Genomic DNA, 16,789 nt, shown 5'->3' on the forward strand with positions numbered 1-16,789 from the left:
CCAGGTTAGACAATATGGAGGCGAGTGTGCATACTTCAAGGCCACCCTACCAACCCTGTGCCACGAGTGCAGTGCCTCTACCTATAGGACAGGAATTTGGAATTTTTCCAGGACACCACCACACCATGGTACACTACTTTGTTCTAACCACCCTGAGAGCTTTACCATCCACCAGTAAATGCTTGCACCTTGCTCAACATCCTTCTGAATGGCAATACCCTCTTTGACGCAACTCCTGTCTGCAAAGTACCAGGATGACAGTTTATAATGACATCGAGAACTTAAGTCAAACTACACAGCTCACAAGTGAATCCATAATAAGTTTGAGATTCCTCTCCAGCCTCACCCACCCCCTGCTCTGTCTGCTATCTGTCCCACCCATATTTCCACAGGGTGCTCTTGGTCCACCATAAACTCCCTTCTAGTTAAACTACCGAAATCAAGAATCGCTGCTCACCATTCTTTCATTCCTCCTTTTTCCCACCTTTGGAACAAACTCCCACACACACTTCAATCCCACTCTTCCCTCCAGGTCTTCAAAACAGCTGTTCACCACCATCTCTCATCTTCCCACATCCAAAACTATGATCTTTTCTACCCTTGTTAATCCACCCCAAACCCACCTCCTTCATATTCCCTGCTTTCCTTCCTGAAAGTCCCTGTAGTGTCCATCTTGCTTACTCTCTGTACCCTATCCCATTCCTCTCCCTTCCACAGATCTCATGTGTCTATTCCTCACTGTTTTATGCTTCCCTCTCCCATCCCTTTTGTCTCCTGCTCCCCTTGTTATACGTTCTGTGTGTTAGCTATTATATGAGCCTCGACATTGTATACCAAAAAAACCTCTACCATTGATGGGAGCACCGTTAGACAAAGCACTTCAAGAGCGGGAAAACTGATATCGACGACATGTCTCAAAGTGGTTGGTCGCAACGACGCCGGAAAATAAGTCGGGTTGAAGCACTCACTGAAGTGCATTGCAGTTGATGGAGAGTATATGGAAAAATAACTTCATAATTTGCCACATATGAATGCATATTGCATATACATCTTATGGACTTTGTATCCTTTGTCAAGTTTCGAATAAAGAAACACTGCGGCTTCCTTCCGAGTAGGATAAACAGAAAGTCAGAAGGTGTGCGCAGGGAAGGAGAAAATTAAGAGATCTTGCAAATTTCTGACGTTTAGACAGATTGGATGTTGTACCTGATTTTTGAGGTGGAACAGCAACAGAATACAATGGCACAAAACATGCTACAGTTCTTTCATATCTTCTATGCATATTGAGACTCAAGAAAAAATTTGACTTCTTTGAAAAAAAAAAAAGTCTTCTACAAACGTAGAGGAAGATGACAGCCAGCCAATTACTTCATGTCGACTCTCTTCCACACCTTTTGACTTGGAAATATGCATATTTTTCCAATCAGATGAATAGTAAAAGGTGCATCGTGTTGAGACATGAGAGACATCAGAAACAATGTTGACATATGCAAGCTCAGATCATGTTATGAGACTGAGGCTCTGGCATCAATGATTTTATAGCTGTGGAAGAACAGTATCATCTAAAGTGCCTCATCAAATTTGAATGGAGATCAGTAAAGCAGTCCGAATCTGAAGTATTCTGTAATGACGAAGTCTTGGCAGAGTTTTGCACAAGCTTTGAAGCAAGGCTAACATGTGGCCATGGATACGACATGAACAGCATATGAACATATATGAGCACGATACGTCAAGATTATTGAAGAAAAATAGTACAGAGGTACCCCCGGAGTATCTTACCAGGAAACAGTCTTTCCATGAGGACATTTGGAAGTGTCTGGGCCACAAGGCAAATTTTGTTCATACTATAGACCCCAAAGCAGCTTTATTGATCTATCTTTGGAAATAAGTTGGATTTTGTCATTTCAAAGACGTTGACACGAGCCTCCATGTTTGCCAGTTTAGGGACCAACTCTTCTGAAGAATCGTCTGGAGAAGAGATGGAAACTTCTCAATATGGAGAAACAACTATACTCCATGACATGGTCCATGTAGCTCTGAAGATGAGAGCTGATCTCCAAGATACTCCTGGGAATGACTCCTGATCTCCAAGATACTCCTCGGCATGATGAATATTGGAAAGGCTTAGACATGGAACACACTGCAAGGGTTATTCCTGACAGTTTGTACGTGTTCCTCCGACTTCATTTTGGAGGCTTGTCTGTGCGAGATGAAGAAGCGAAAATGGAAGTTGGATCTGCAATATATATATATATATATATATATATATATATATATATATATATATATATATATATATATATATATATATATTTATTATTGATATTAAGTAAAATGAGTGAAATTGAGTCGTTTGAAAAACAAAAATTCAAGTAATCATGAGTTTTTAGTAAACTATCTCATTTGACCTTTGACCATTGGGCTTTGACCTCTGACATTTGACCTTTAGCCCAAATTTCAAAATTAACAAAGTACCTTTTATAGACATCTATCTATGATATAGGACAGTTTTAAGCCTTTATGCGGTTAAATCTGCACTAATACGGTACTACTTTTATAATAAGCCCCCTTGATGACCTTTGACCTCTGATTGACCTTTAACGCAAAAATCCAGTGTAGAATCCCTCTTCCCAGCATCAAAAATCTAGCACGGATGATTGTCGCTCCCCCAAGGGACATTTCAAGCGTGGATGCTGGACATTAACAAAAAATACCATCAAAAGTTTTTTTTTTGGCCCTTGGCAAGCAGACTATTACACTGGTCTGCGTCATTTCAGAGGTCTAGGTTTACTCAACGGTTCTAGTATGTTTTTTGCATGCTGAATTTAGAAATGTATCTCATTTCGCTCAATCAGGTCAAGTTTTTAGGTCAAAAGTCAATCTTTTGACTCCATCAGGTCAAAAGCTATCTCAATTTTAAGGAAAAAAATAATCAAAATTTTTGTTTTTTTAATTAGCATTTTTTTTATTCAAAATCAGACTTACATTGACTGAAAATGTACAGACTATATATAAAACAAGCCGGTAGGCGTCGAGGGATCCGCTAGGATTGAAGCGCTGGATACGATGCTCTTCATTCTGACTGATCCACCGACGAAGATTCATTGCCAAGACGTATTGGTTCACATACCTCTGCCTGGCATTGTTTTTCCTCTGCCTGGCAAGATTTTTCGTATTGCGTATTTTGCCAACTGGTACTCCTCACAGGACGACCATTTGAAAAATAAAACCTAAATCAAAAATCGGCTCGAGTAAAATTTTCTAAATATCTCGAAGTGTTTAATTCCGAAGTCTCGTTTCTCCACATTCAAAACTGTAGGACAAGTATTGAAAATAGTGAACGTAGGTTGAGAAAAAGTATTTTTTCGAATTTTGCGTATTTCAGCCCCAACACCCTTGGTGATTGAATCAGGAAAAATGCTGCGGTTCAATTATGTAGTGGTTATTAAACTCTATCAATACACCGAATTTGAACGTTCCGAGGTCAAGGTCACTTAACATATTCCCTGGTTCACCACCTTTCCGCATTCGGAGGGCTGCCATTCGGAACCTCTGAGAGATAGAGGAACGTTATGCCGTCGCGATAACTCGATGGGGGATGCAAGGAATAGGCCGGAGTTGGTCTGGTCGCTCTACCTATCATAGAAGCCACGCTACGTCGGTTACCGTTTGGGTTCTTAAAACGTGGTTTTTCGGCCGCTGCATAGCAACGAGTGGTTGCTTAGCAACGAAACTCAAACGCGCACACTCCCAGCCCATATGGCACCTGTTCACCAAGTTTCATCGAAATCGGTTTGCTGGTTTGTGTTGTGGAGCCTCGTGTTGCAGACACGCACACGCACACGCACACGCACACGCACACACACAGACGGAAAACCCGACAATAAGGGATATCTAGCGAATCCCAATGATGCACAAGTACCGTTAATGTGAAATTCAATATTAAAAAGACGAAGGAAAACAGCGACTGCTGGAGCGACTGAAGTTGGGTGTTGCCAGAAACAACGATTTATCTATATTTTTCTGAAATTGAAATGAAAGTAATTGAGAAGGCACTTTCTTCCACATTAAGTGTAGTTGTGTGTCATTATATGTATAGTGTGTACATTTTCTGTCAATGTAAGTCTGATTTTGAATTTAAAAAATGCCAATTAAAAAAACAAATTTTTATTATTTTTTTTCCTTAAAATTGAGATAGCATAAAAACTTGACTTGATTGAGCGAAATTAGATACATTTCTGAATTCAGCATGCAAAAAACATATAAGATCCGTTGAGAAAACTTAGACCTCTGAAAAAAATATTTCAAATGCAGCCCAGTGTTATTAAAAATATCACTTCTAGCTACAAGGGGAAAAAAAGCTTCAGATCATTGAAGTCAAAAGGTAACTTTGAAACCTTCAAGCATACAAACACAAAACTATAGATTTTGTTGACAATTTCAATGATGCTGTGGCTCAAACGGAATTCACCTGCATCAGCTCTTCCGTTTCCTTACCAGGTGTACCTGTAATGCCAACAGCAGCTTGATGGCATTTAACCTGACTTGGGCCCAGGTGCATCTTCCGTGCTAGTGCTTTGTGAAGTTTCGGCAGAGTCTGACAGCTGATTACCGCCTGGATGAATTACCCACAGAATTTAATTTAATACGGCGGCCCACATGTGGGTGATAACTTGATGGACATTGTTATTAAATGCACGAATGGAAAGGGTGTGCGGGGTGCTATTATTTTTCATAAGCAGAACGAGGAAAATGAAAATGCCTTTGATTATACAAGTGTGTACGGAGAAGCGGATCGAAGGGTATAAATAAAAACCTGCCTTTGTCACAACATATTTATATCTACAAGGACTCGTAATTCATGGAGCAGAGCTTACCTTAAGAGAGTAAACGCCTGGAGACTCATTTGCCCAGGGCGTGTCTTGCCTTCACTCAAATGTACTTTGTACACTGCACACGCAACCACTCATTTATAAGGGCTAACTTTATTCGGTGTTTGCCGAGTATAGTCAGATTGGTGTTTTTGTGTGTGTCAAGATAAACCACTTGAGGAGTTTATAAATATATGAAATTGAGAATCCTTGTACATCCAGGAAACTTGTGTTTGCTCATCTGATGAGAATTGCTTCCTTGATTTCACTGGTCTTTGAGACTGCATTTTTGCACTCTAAAGTGTTCGGGAACACTACTACTACTACTACTACTACTACTACTACTACTACTACTACTACTACTACTACTACTACTACTACTACTACTACTACGTCTTTCACAAAACTGCTGGCCAGGCCTGAGTTAAGGTGACAAGAGTTGCGAATTTATTCGTTGTACTCACCTATCCTTCGTGAAGGACACCGTGGGATCTTTAATGTCCACCGACTAATGCTAGTGGACGGGACATCCAATTTAACGTTCATCCGAGTGACGGCACACACGTTGATTAATCATCCTGCCTGCGAAACACCAGGTGACAGTTCATGCTGGGCCAAGATTCCGACCCAAGGTTACAGCACACTTCAAAACGCACACTCAGAATATGAGCTCTCATCAAGTATTTTAGCACAACTTAGATCAGGTAGAAAAGGAATATTATTTACCTGCGAAAAAAATAATAGTCATGACACCACAACATCTTTGGAGGAACCTCATTTACTAATTATACATGCTCAAGGATAAGGGGGAGGCAACATTGGGGAAAGAAAAGTGGGAAGGGCACAGAACAGAAAGTAAAGTAGAACAGGGTATGACCATAGACCACTAGTTAAAATGGGTAGTCAGCAATAATAACATGAATTTACAAACTTGAGAAGGGGCCGCACCAATTTGTGAATGCGTCTCTCAGGCATCTGGGATTCCCACTTATTTAATCTCTTCGTTCCTTCTTGCCTTCTCTCTCCCCCCCCTCCAATAATGAGACTGTTGGTGAGCCCAGCCACTGTGGGGTCTCATAAGAGAGATGAGGTGCTTGAGCCTAAATAGCTCAAGGTCTCCAACTCATAAAGATTATAGAGTCGGGTTCAAGTCAAGCTCTCAAGCATATTTTTCTCTCGATGATTAATTTCAAGATCGCTCCCTTCACTTTGATTTTGCTTGATAGTGGGTAAGGACGGCAGAGTTGTTTTACTTGGGTAAATAATGATGATAAATCATGATAAAAATGATAAAAATGATAAAATAAATGATAAAAATGATAAAAATGATGATAAAAATGATGTGTTATCACAATGGGTGATTTCACCAGCAACAATAACGAGGTGTGATGTATATACAAGGTGGGGTGGAGAGAGGGAGGGAGGGGGTGGGGTTCATTACCAGTGCATAAATTGTGTGTATACAGGGGCGTAAGGGGGAGATCAAGAATTCTGCCCTATTTTAATTATATATTCCCTTACCAGTTTGTTTGCCACCTTCTTTGTTCAGGCACCAAATGTAATATAAATCTACCTTTGGTGGCCAACCTGTATACATTTTGTTTGGGATAGTGTCACCATTTTTTTTTAGTAAGTCAAGCTCACAATCCACTACTTAACGTAAGGTATCTGGGTCGTGTTCTACAGATGTTTACATCGACACCAGTTTTCAACATCTCTTTCACCCTCATTGTCCTCATCAGCCAGACAAAATGGTTGATAAAAGACAAAATGGTTTAAAAAAAAAATGCAGAGTGAGACAAAAACAGGGACAGATTGTTTTTAAAAAAGTCGAGGAAACACAAATCTAGGTGTGCAGTGGCAATCGGCTTAGAGAGGGTGCCTGTCTATAAACCCGATTAATCGAGCTCAGTGCCTGTGTGTGGATGATCCACAGACATCTGCCAAAACACTTTAGTAAAATCCACTCAAACGTGGCTAGCTAGCACCTCGGCAGCTCTCTCCGTACATCTCTTTCCAATGCGTGTGGAGCTTCCAGCTTCACCAAAGGCAAGGTTTTAGATCCATCTTGGCCTTGAGCATCTTAAGAAAGAAACAAAAACAAATTGAGGTTGTTCAAATCCACTGAGAACTAGAATGTGTTCTGTTTGTCGAATAAGGATGTACTTCTCTTTGGCTTTGAAATATATTGTTATATACAGTATTAACAATACGAAATTAACAATCTTTGGCTATGAAAAGGAGGCCTTGACTGGTGAATGCACCAATGGGGACACTCTGTTGTGGGACAAAGGGCAAGCCACGACCTTTGTTCCTAGGAACTCCACCTCCCATGAACTCTGACCCTCCCAAGTCTCCACCCCATTCAAACTGCTTAAAAGGCAGAACGCCAGACCATTCGCTGCTGTTGGAATGCGCTGGGGACCAGAGTAAGAAGCAGCCTGCCTGTTGGTGCCGACGACAAGTCGCCTGCCATAACCAATCATGCTGGAGCTGGGATAAGCTGTGCAAAGACTGGACCAAATAGTGCTGGGCAGGCAACGTTTTGATCAGGCATGTACGGCAGAGGTGCGATAGCACACGAGCCAGGAGGTCCCAAGCGTTGGAAGATAGCGCCATACTGACATACACTATCTGTTTCTTGCTGTCCTCCAAAGAACCACAATTTGTCTACCTAGGCTCACAAAGGAAATCACCATTCTAGAAGAGCTATTGGTGACTTTCCTCTTGATCCTTCCGGGTGAGGCTTTACAAGCGCACCTTGCATTTTCCTCTATTTAAGCATGCATCACCCACATTGCATCTTCACCTTTTGGCTTTTCCTACCCCTCCTATATACCTCATTTGCTTTGGAATTGGCACACGTCCGTCGACATGTGCCACGGTAAGTCAAAGGCCACACCTACGCCTTGCTCGACCTCTATGTTCTGTTCTTCCTCTGTACACTTCTACAGTATGATCCTGCTGGCACCATGTGGTGTGTGTAAATGGTCAAAATAAGATTGTAGAAGGGGAATAACTGCTAATGTTTGGAATCTGTCCTTTTGTGCCTTTTCTTGACTTTTATGTGGTTATAAATACATGCCACTGTTTACATTGATTGCTTGGTTGTGTTTGTAAATGTGCTTGTGAAATTGTTAACTGTTTCAAATGTGCTCGCTTCGTCCTTTCCTATATTGGCTCGATTTAGCCTGTAAAGATGAGATAGACGAGAAGTTCTGCCCCATTGATTGGCTTGACAATTACCAATTCATACTCACGGTTTAGCTCGGCTGTACCAATAAATCGATAGGTGCAGACTGAGGGTACATACCCCAATTAACATTGCGAAACCACCGGAAAAGGTAACACATCTTAGAGCAAGGAACCTGCCAGGTTTGCCATTATCAATCGGCATCTGTAGATGCTTGACAACCAGTCGAGCTGCATACTTATCCGCGGCATAGCTGCCTGCAGGGCCAGAGGTTGGGAAGAGAGATTCACCACGAGCCGGAGGGATTCACCACGAGCCGGAGGGATTCACCACGAGAAGTTCTCCTCGTTGGAATCCCAAACACTGATTCCTTAATATTTACTGTGCTAATTCCCCCACTTCCATGATGTCTACAGTTTTCATGTAGAGAATTGAAATATTTTATGACCTCTGCCACTGAAGGTGAATGGAGGTTATGTTTTCACCCGTTTGTCTGTGAGCAGGATATCTCAAAAAGTTATGGACGGATTCGGATGAAACTTGGTAGCCAGGTTGAGTGTGTGACAAGGACGAACTGATTCGATTTTGGTGAAAATCTCTATTGGAATATGAGAATTTTTAAGTGATTCTTCACCTTTGAGAGATAGGGCCAAAAACGATATATAGTACGATATCTCAGAAAGTTAAGGACGGATTCGAACAAAACTTGGTGGACAGGTTTGGTGTCTGATAAGGACAAATTGATTCGATTTTGGTGAAAATGTGGATCCGCATTCAGATACGATAATTTTTTAAAAGTGATTCTTCATCATTGAGAGATGGGATAAAACGATATAAAGCATGATATCTCAAAAAGTTATGGACGAGTTATGACAAAACTTGGTGGATGAGTTGGGTATATGACAAGAACAAGTCGATTAGATTTTGGTTAAAATCCAGAACTGGCCTATCAGTGGGATACCAAACGTAAACTGTTCAGCCTGGCTAACTAGAACGGCAATTGACGAGTGCTGTTCTAATTATGTAGTTTGTGAAAACTAGAATGGCACTTTGCGGAGTGGTGTTCCAGTTGTCTCTCGCCCCCTCCACCAACGTTAGAGATGGGGGGACATTAAAATGAGCTCCGTCCAACCGACCAATCATCTGTCCATGTACTTTTGTGTTTGCGATATTTCAGAAACCGTTGAAAATTTGGCTTTGATATTACAGATATCTATTCCTCATGACATTATCTCAACGTGATTAGATCACGGCTGTGATTGGCTTAATTATGTTGCCATGACAACCATCTAAGTAACTTGCCTTGTGTACCTGATATTTCAAAAACCGTTCAAGATTTAGATTTCATATTACACATCTATTCCTCATACCACCCAAAAGGTAGGGGACTAAGAATATTAGCTCATTGTTATCACTTGTAAGACCCCTTCACACCAGGAGTGGCACTATATAATACACATTCAAATAGAAAATTGGTGTACCACCTCCTCCCTCTCCACCTTGAGCCCCTGGGGATATTGCAAAGAAAAATATCACCGAAAACCTTCACGTGCACATCCCGAATACATCCACCTGTTTTCAACTCATTTCATCCAGCCTTTTAGGAATGAATGGAAGTCAAACAAACAAACAAACAACTAGAGGGGGAGCACTCGGTAGAGTGGAAAACCTCCGCCGCCAATACTGCTAGGTCACTCAAGTGAACCTGATATCCTATTCATTCAATTTGACGTCAACAGTGCTCACTGAGTTATAGTTTGCAACTTTCCCTTTTACTTTTAACTTTTACATACTCAATTCATTCGTCATAACTAGATTCCTTGAGACAGAAATTGATTTTACGTGGGTATATCCACCTGAAGTTCCAAAATCAGCCGCAATTATAATTTTGGCATGTTTTTTGTTGGAAATCACTTCTAACATGCAGAAATGCAAAAAAAAAAAAAATCGAAATTTTGTTGAAAAAAAGTTGCAAAAATATTTTTTTATCTCTAACAATTTTTTTTTGGGGTGGGGGGTGGAAATCACTAAAAACATGTAGAAATGCAAAAAAAAAAAAATTCAAATTTTTTTTCAAAATGGCCGCCATAGCGGCCATATTGGATTTTGGACCCGTCCAAAATCTAATGGCATGATCCTTGGACCATACCTAATCCCCCCACCAAGTTTCGTCGAAATCCGTCGAGTTTTTTCCGTAATACTGTTCACAAACAAACAAACAAACGGAAAGGGGGTGAAAACAGTAACCTTCTATCTTCGATGGCGGAGGTTAACTGGAAGGGCACTCGGTAGAATGCATATCTCCGCCAGGTAATGCCTGATCCATGAGAACATATCGGGCCCAATACATTGTTGAAATATCAGGCCATGTATCGTTTTTGGCCCCATCTCTCAATAGTGAAGAATCACTTTAGAACTTAAATAACACTCGTATCCAGATCCTGATTCGGATCTTCACCAAAATAGAAGCAATTTGTCGTGGTCACACACAACCTGTCTACCAAGATTCGTCCAAATCTGTCCACAACGTTTTGAGATATCGTTCTATATATTAATTTATCCCTATCTCTCAATGGAGAAGAATCACAAAACAAAATTATCGGATCCAGATTCGGATCTTCACCAAAACTGAATCAATTCTTCTTTGTCACACACCCGTCCGTGTCCACCAAGTTTCGTCTGAATCCGTCCACAACTTTTTGAGATATCGTGCAATATATCATTTTTGGCCCCATATCTCAATGGTGAAGAATCATAAAAAATTATATTAGTCGGATCCGTATCCGGATCTTCAGTAAAATCTAAAGAGTTCGTCCTTGTCACACACCCAACCTGCCCACCAAATTTCATCCGGATCCGGATCTTCACCAAAATCTAAAGAGTTCGTCCTTGTCACACACCCAACCTGTCCACCAAATTTCATCCGGATCCGGATCTTCACCAAAATCTAAAGAGTTCGTCCTTGTCACACACCCAACCTGCTCACCAAATTTCATCCGGATCCGGATCTTCACCAAAATCTAAAGAGTTCGTTCTTGTCACACACCCAACCTGCCCATCAAATTTCATCTGGATCCGGATCTTCACCAAAATCTAAAGAGTTTGTCCTTGTCACACACCCAACCTGCCCACCAAATTTTATCCGGATCCGGATCTTCACCAAAATCTAAAGAGTTCGTCCTTGTCACACACCCAACCTGTCCACCAAATTTCATCCGGATCCGGATCTTCACCAAAATCTAAAGAGTTCGTCCTTGTCACACACCCAACCTGCCCACCAAATTTCATCCGGATCCGGATCTTCACCAAAATCTAAAGAGTTCGTCCTTGTCACACACCCAACCTGCCCATCAAATTTCATCTGGATCCGGATCTTCACCAAAATCTAAAGAGTTCGTCCTTGTCACACACCCAACCTGCCCACCAAATTTCATCCGGATCCGGATCTTCACCAAAATCTAAAGAGTTCGTCCTTGTCACACACCCAACCTGTCCACCAAATTTCATCCGGATCCGGATCTTCACCAAAATCTAAAGAGTTCATCCTTGTCACACACCCAACCTGCCCACCAAATTTCATCCGGATCCGGATCTTCACCAAAATCTAAAGAGTTCGTCCTTGTCACACACCCAACCTGCCCACCAAATTTCATCCGGATCCGGATCTTCACCAAAATCTAAAGAGTTCGTCCTTGTCACACACCCAACCTGCCCACCAAATTTCATCCGGATCCGGATCTTCACCAAAATCTAAAGAGTTCGTCCTTGTCACACACCCAACCTGTCCACCAAATTTCATCCGGATCCGGATCTTCACCAAAATCTAAAGCGTTCGTCCATGTCACACACCCAACCTGCCCACCAAATTTCATCTGGATCCATCCACAACGTTTTGAGATATCATGCACACAAAGCAACAAACAAACAAACAAACAGGTAGAGACGAATGAAAACGTAACCTCGTTCACCTTCGGTGGCAGAGGTAATAAAACAGACAATCAAAAAAAACAGACACTTTTCGAAATACAAAACTACTGTATATCACATGATTCTTACCCATCCCCAGCGGCCAGCACCTTACATTTCTTCATGTTAAACTTCATCTGAGAATCCATTGCTTAAATCTTTGCAAGTACCAGAACTTTCCTGAATCTGTTCAGCCCCTCAAGCTCGTATCATCTGCAAATTTGGAAAGTCTCCTCTTAACTTCACTGTCCAAATAATTGATGTTGTGTTTCTTTAACCTTCCACAAACCATACATTGGAGTCTTTCTCCTTGCATGTATTTGTTGAAGGCTTGAGCATAATAATTGTGGAGAACCAAAAAATTGTTTTTGCCAGAAGTTGGAACTCCATCCAGACATCAATGTGCATACTCTCCCTTGGATGGATGTTAAAATTCAACATATTTAGTGTGTGCGTGCGTGCGTGCGTGCGTGCGTGCGTGCGTGCGCGCGCGCATGTGCCTGAAAATTGCTGTTGTTGGCTGCTATCTCCACACGTGAATGGGTTTCAGATAGTGGAGTCCTGACTAGCCCATCTGCCACAAAGAGCCCTTACTTGCCCGTCCGCTGCGTGTCAGCACAAGACAACTGGTTTTTTAATCGCTTCTGTGTTTCTTTATTTTGTCTGCATGCATTTTTTGTTTTTGTAGAAAGGGTCAATGCTTGTGGACGAGTGAAAACACAGAATGGATCAGGATGCAATACAACAAAACGAACAGTAGAAAGAGAAGGGGCAAATACCAACAGCAAGGCTGGGACACAAAATAAATGGAGACTGACAAGGGTTGTGCGGATAAGGATAAGGGATTGGGGAGAATACAGGGAGTCGATAAAATGCATACAGAAGCAAAATTTGGGAAGGTGTGGGTGTTTAACGGGAGTAGAAAAGATCATGGTTCTGGACGGGGGATGATCTGAGATGCTGGTGAACAGCTGTTTAAAAGACCTGGAGGGAGGAATGAGATTGAAGAGAGTGTGGAAGTTGGTTCCACAGGTGGAAAAACAATAGAAACTAGAGGAGCACTCGAGAGAGTGCAAAACCTCCGCCGCCATTACTACTGGGTCACTCAAGTGAACCTTATATCTTATTCATTAAATATGATGTCAACAGTGCTGACAGAGTTATAGTTCTTTTCTCCATTTTTTTGGGGGGGGGGGGTTGGAAATCACTTAAAACATGGAGAAATGCAAAAAAAAGAAATCGAAATTTTGTTGAAAAAAAAGTTGCAAAAAATTTTTTTTTCTCTTACAATTTTTTTTTTGGGGGGGAGGTTGGAAATCACTTAAAATATGTAGAAATCCCCCCAAAAAATCATTTTTCTCTAAATTCTTTTTGGGGGGGGGTTGAAAATCACTTAAAACATGTAGAAATGCAAACAAATATTTCTCTAACAATTTTTTTTTTTGGGGGGGGGTTGGAAATCACTTAAAACATGTAGAAATGCAAAAAAAAGAAATCGAAATTTTGTTGAAAAAAAAGTTGCAAAAATTTTTTTTTCTCTTACAATTTTTTTTTGGGGGGGAGGTTGGAAATCACTTAAAATATGTAGAAATGCAAAAAGAAATTGTATTTCTCTAAATTCTTTTTGGGGGGGGGTTGGAAATCACTTAAAACATGTGGAAATGCAAAAAAAAAAAAATTTCTCTAACAACTTTTTTTTTGGGGGGGGGGCGGGGTTGGAAATCACAAAACATGTAGAAATGCAAAAAAAAGAAATCGAAATTTTGTTGAAAAAAAAGTTGCAAAAATATTTTTTTCTCTTACAATTTTTTTTGGGGGGGGAGGTTGGAAATCACTTAAAATATGTAGAAATGCAAAAAGAACTTGTATTTCTCTAAATTCTTTTTGGGGGGGTTGGAAATCACTTAAAACATGTGGAAATGCAAAAAAAAAAAATTTCTCTAACAACTTTTTTTTTTGGGGGGGGTTGGAAATCACAAAACATGTAAAAATGCAAAAAAAAATCTTTTTTTGGGGGGGGGAACTTTTTTGGGGAGGGTTGGAAATCACTTAAAACATGTAGAAATGCAAAAAAAAAAAAAAAAATTTTTCTCAAACAATTTATTTTTGGGGGTGGGGGGGGGGACCAAGTCCAAAATTTAATGGCATGATCCTTGGACCATACCTAACCCCCCACCAAATTTCGTTGAAATCTGTCAAGGAGTTTTTCCGTAATACTGTTCACAAACAAACAGAAAGGGGTGAAAACAGTTACCTCCATCCATCTTTGAAAATGGTTGAGGTTAACAAATGAGTGGAAGTGAACAGTGATTCTGGATTTTGGGAGTTTCACCAGAATGGGCTTGCTTGTGGACCGCGTGTGTCCTCTAGATACCTGGCGGGGATAAAGCACGGAGATGGCTGTGGGTGGAAGACCAGAAATCAGGCGGAAGAAGACCACCGAAACCACCGACCTGTGAGCGATGGAAACTCATTCCCTTTGACATTTTGACTGAATTTTGAGATGCTTTCTAATTTACCACTTGAGTTTTTGTCATCAAATCTTCAACAAACATTTATTATGAGAATATGGAGAAAATAATGAAGAAAGTTGACATTTTTTTGTTCGCTGTTGTTTTCATCAAGTTTAGTTTGAGTACGAAGCGGACGTGGACGGGTTTTGCATTTTGAGATGCTTTCTAGATGTTTCTTGTTTTCCTCCTGCTCTCTGAATATTTTTTTCCAGGTTATTTACAAACAAGTGCTTTTGTTGTATCACATGTTTGCTTCGCCATCATTTGTGAGGTAACGCTGTTGTTCAGCATCAGTCCACACGTTCCTTCAAACAGTTTGGAAGGATTCTCACAGGGCAACTCCATCCGAATACTTGTTTCCCTTCACGTGACCACGTGGCATTAGACTGGGGCAATATCAAAACGTGCACACAGTACATCATCGATACTATGAACCTCTTATTCAAATACACCATACTGTATTTCCATTTGCAATAACAACAAGGCTCCTCTGCTCCCTCTTTTACAAGCTGTCAGTCTACCGAAAAGTGAAAAAGATGTGTTGCCATGCACATATTACGTAAGCAAAAACGGATTTTTTGTTTTGTTTGAGGTCACCCCCTTTTCCTCTTTCTGTATGTATACGAGTACATCCTATTGATGCCCCTGTCCTCTTTCATCAATTCTATTCTCTCATTTTACACCCACCCCTTTCATTTGCACACTGTGTAGATGGCACATAACCATGAATAAGGTTGAAGTTTGTTGCCAGTTGGTGACTGCGAGCTCCCATTGAATCCTTTTACAAGCGGAATAATGAAAGACAAACAAAGAAGACATTGTGTAGAAACTTGAGGATAAAGGATAAAATGGTTGAGAAATCCTTGTAAATACAATTTGAAGGACTCCAGTTCGTGCTCCTCCCGACGTCATCGGCAGACAAACAGGTCTTGCTGCAAATTTTTTTTAAAAAGCAGGTGGAGGGAGCAGGTGGCAGGAGTAATTCAAAAGCTAATGAAAGAGTAATTATGTGCCATCAACTTTTTTTTTTTCTTTTTAGTTCATCACCATCTCCGAGACAATTTGCAATGTACAATGTAATTTTCAGAGACAATTTTTTTTGTGTTTACATCCCTCTATGATGCCAAATAATATGGAGCATTGTTCAGAGCCAACAGTGGTTCCACAAACAGCTGTGCAATTGTGTGCATTGTAGAGACTACACACTTAAAGTGACCTTTCTAAGCATGATGAGACCTTTCTTAGTCACTCGATGGACATTGCATCGTACACCATAGTGTAATGGTCTTCTTCATTCGTATGCAGCACAAGGCTGCAAGGTGGCATCATTGGCTCAGAGCGTGGCTGTGCCACTGATGCAATGACCTCTGGGCATGGATTTGGAATTTGTTCATGGTGCTGGTGATAGCTCGCCTACTCTTTGCAAAGGACACCATGGGATCTTTAACCTCCGCCAACAAATGCTAGCAGACAGGACGCCTGTTTAACGTCCATCCGAGAGAAGGCACACACATTGATGAATCGCCCTGCCTGTGAAGCACTGGGATGACAGTTTACAGCTGGGTTGGAATTCTAACCCAGGTTAGAAAGCTTAAAGGCGAGTGTGCATACTTTCAGGACATCCTGCCAGCCGGTAGTGTCTTGGTAAATATGTGTCAGCTCTGATTCTGCAAGGTCAGGGTTCAAACCCAGCCGAGTCATACCAAATACTTTAAACGTGGTACGTGCTGCTTCCTTGCTTGATACTCATCATTTTATAAGATAGAGCATGGACAGACAAACAATGCTGGGAAGATAATGGCAAACCACCCAGGATAACCCTTTCCAAGAAACTGCTTTGACAGCACCAATGTTCTGTAAAGAGTATGGTACAGTTTCTAGGCATTGTAATGTTGTGATATCCCATGGAGTATTGCACTGATCTTTGCTGTGCATCATGTTCTCAACATCTCTAGACAGGACCTGATGTAATCCAATATATAATTATTATTAAAAAAAAATTTGAATACATTGTCGAGGCTCGTATGAGAGCTAACGCACAACGCACAGCAAAAGGGGGGGGGGATGGGACAAGAGGGGCAGGAGAGGGAAGGAAAAAAATAGTGGGGAACAGCGACATTAGGAGATGTGGGGAAGGAAAGCAGGAAATTTGAAGGAGGTGGGTTTGGGGTGGATTAAACGGGGTAGAAAAGATCGAGGTTTTGGATGGGGGAAGATAGTAGGTGGTGGTGAACAGCTGTTTTGAA

At 41.1% G+C, this 16,789-nt stretch overlaps 2 long non-coding RNA genes across 2 annotated transcripts in view; one reads left to right on the forward strand and one right to left on the reverse strand.

Annotated features, from left to right (window-relative positions):
• The window catches only part of LOC147029962 (uncharacterized), a 28,721-nt gene extending 23,795 nt beyond the window's left edge, over positions 1-4,926 (reverse strand). The window contains exon 1 of the long non-coding RNA XR_015056150.1: positions 4,878-4,926. This is a non-coding gene — a long non-coding RNA (uncharacterized LOC147029962). The remainder of the gene's footprint in view (positions 1-4,877) is intronic.
• The window catches only part of LOC147029961 (uncharacterized), a 91,339-nt gene extending 74,801 nt beyond the window's left edge, over positions 1-16,538 (forward strand). Inside the window, exon 3 of the long non-coding RNA XR_015056149.1 lies at positions 14,401-16,538. This is a non-coding gene — a long non-coding RNA (uncharacterized LOC147029961). The remainder of the gene's footprint in view (positions 1-14,400) is intronic.
• Positions 16,539-16,789: the final 251 nt, after the last annotated feature.

The sequence above is a fragment of the Eptatretus burgeri genome, chromosome 3 (genome assembly GCF_056783735.1).
Source record: "Eptatretus burgeri isolate ZD-2024b chromosome 3, Ebu_testis_v1, whole genome shotgun sequence".
NCBI lineage: Eukaryota > Metazoa > Chordata > Myxini > Myxiniformes > Myxinidae > Eptatretus > Eptatretus burgeri.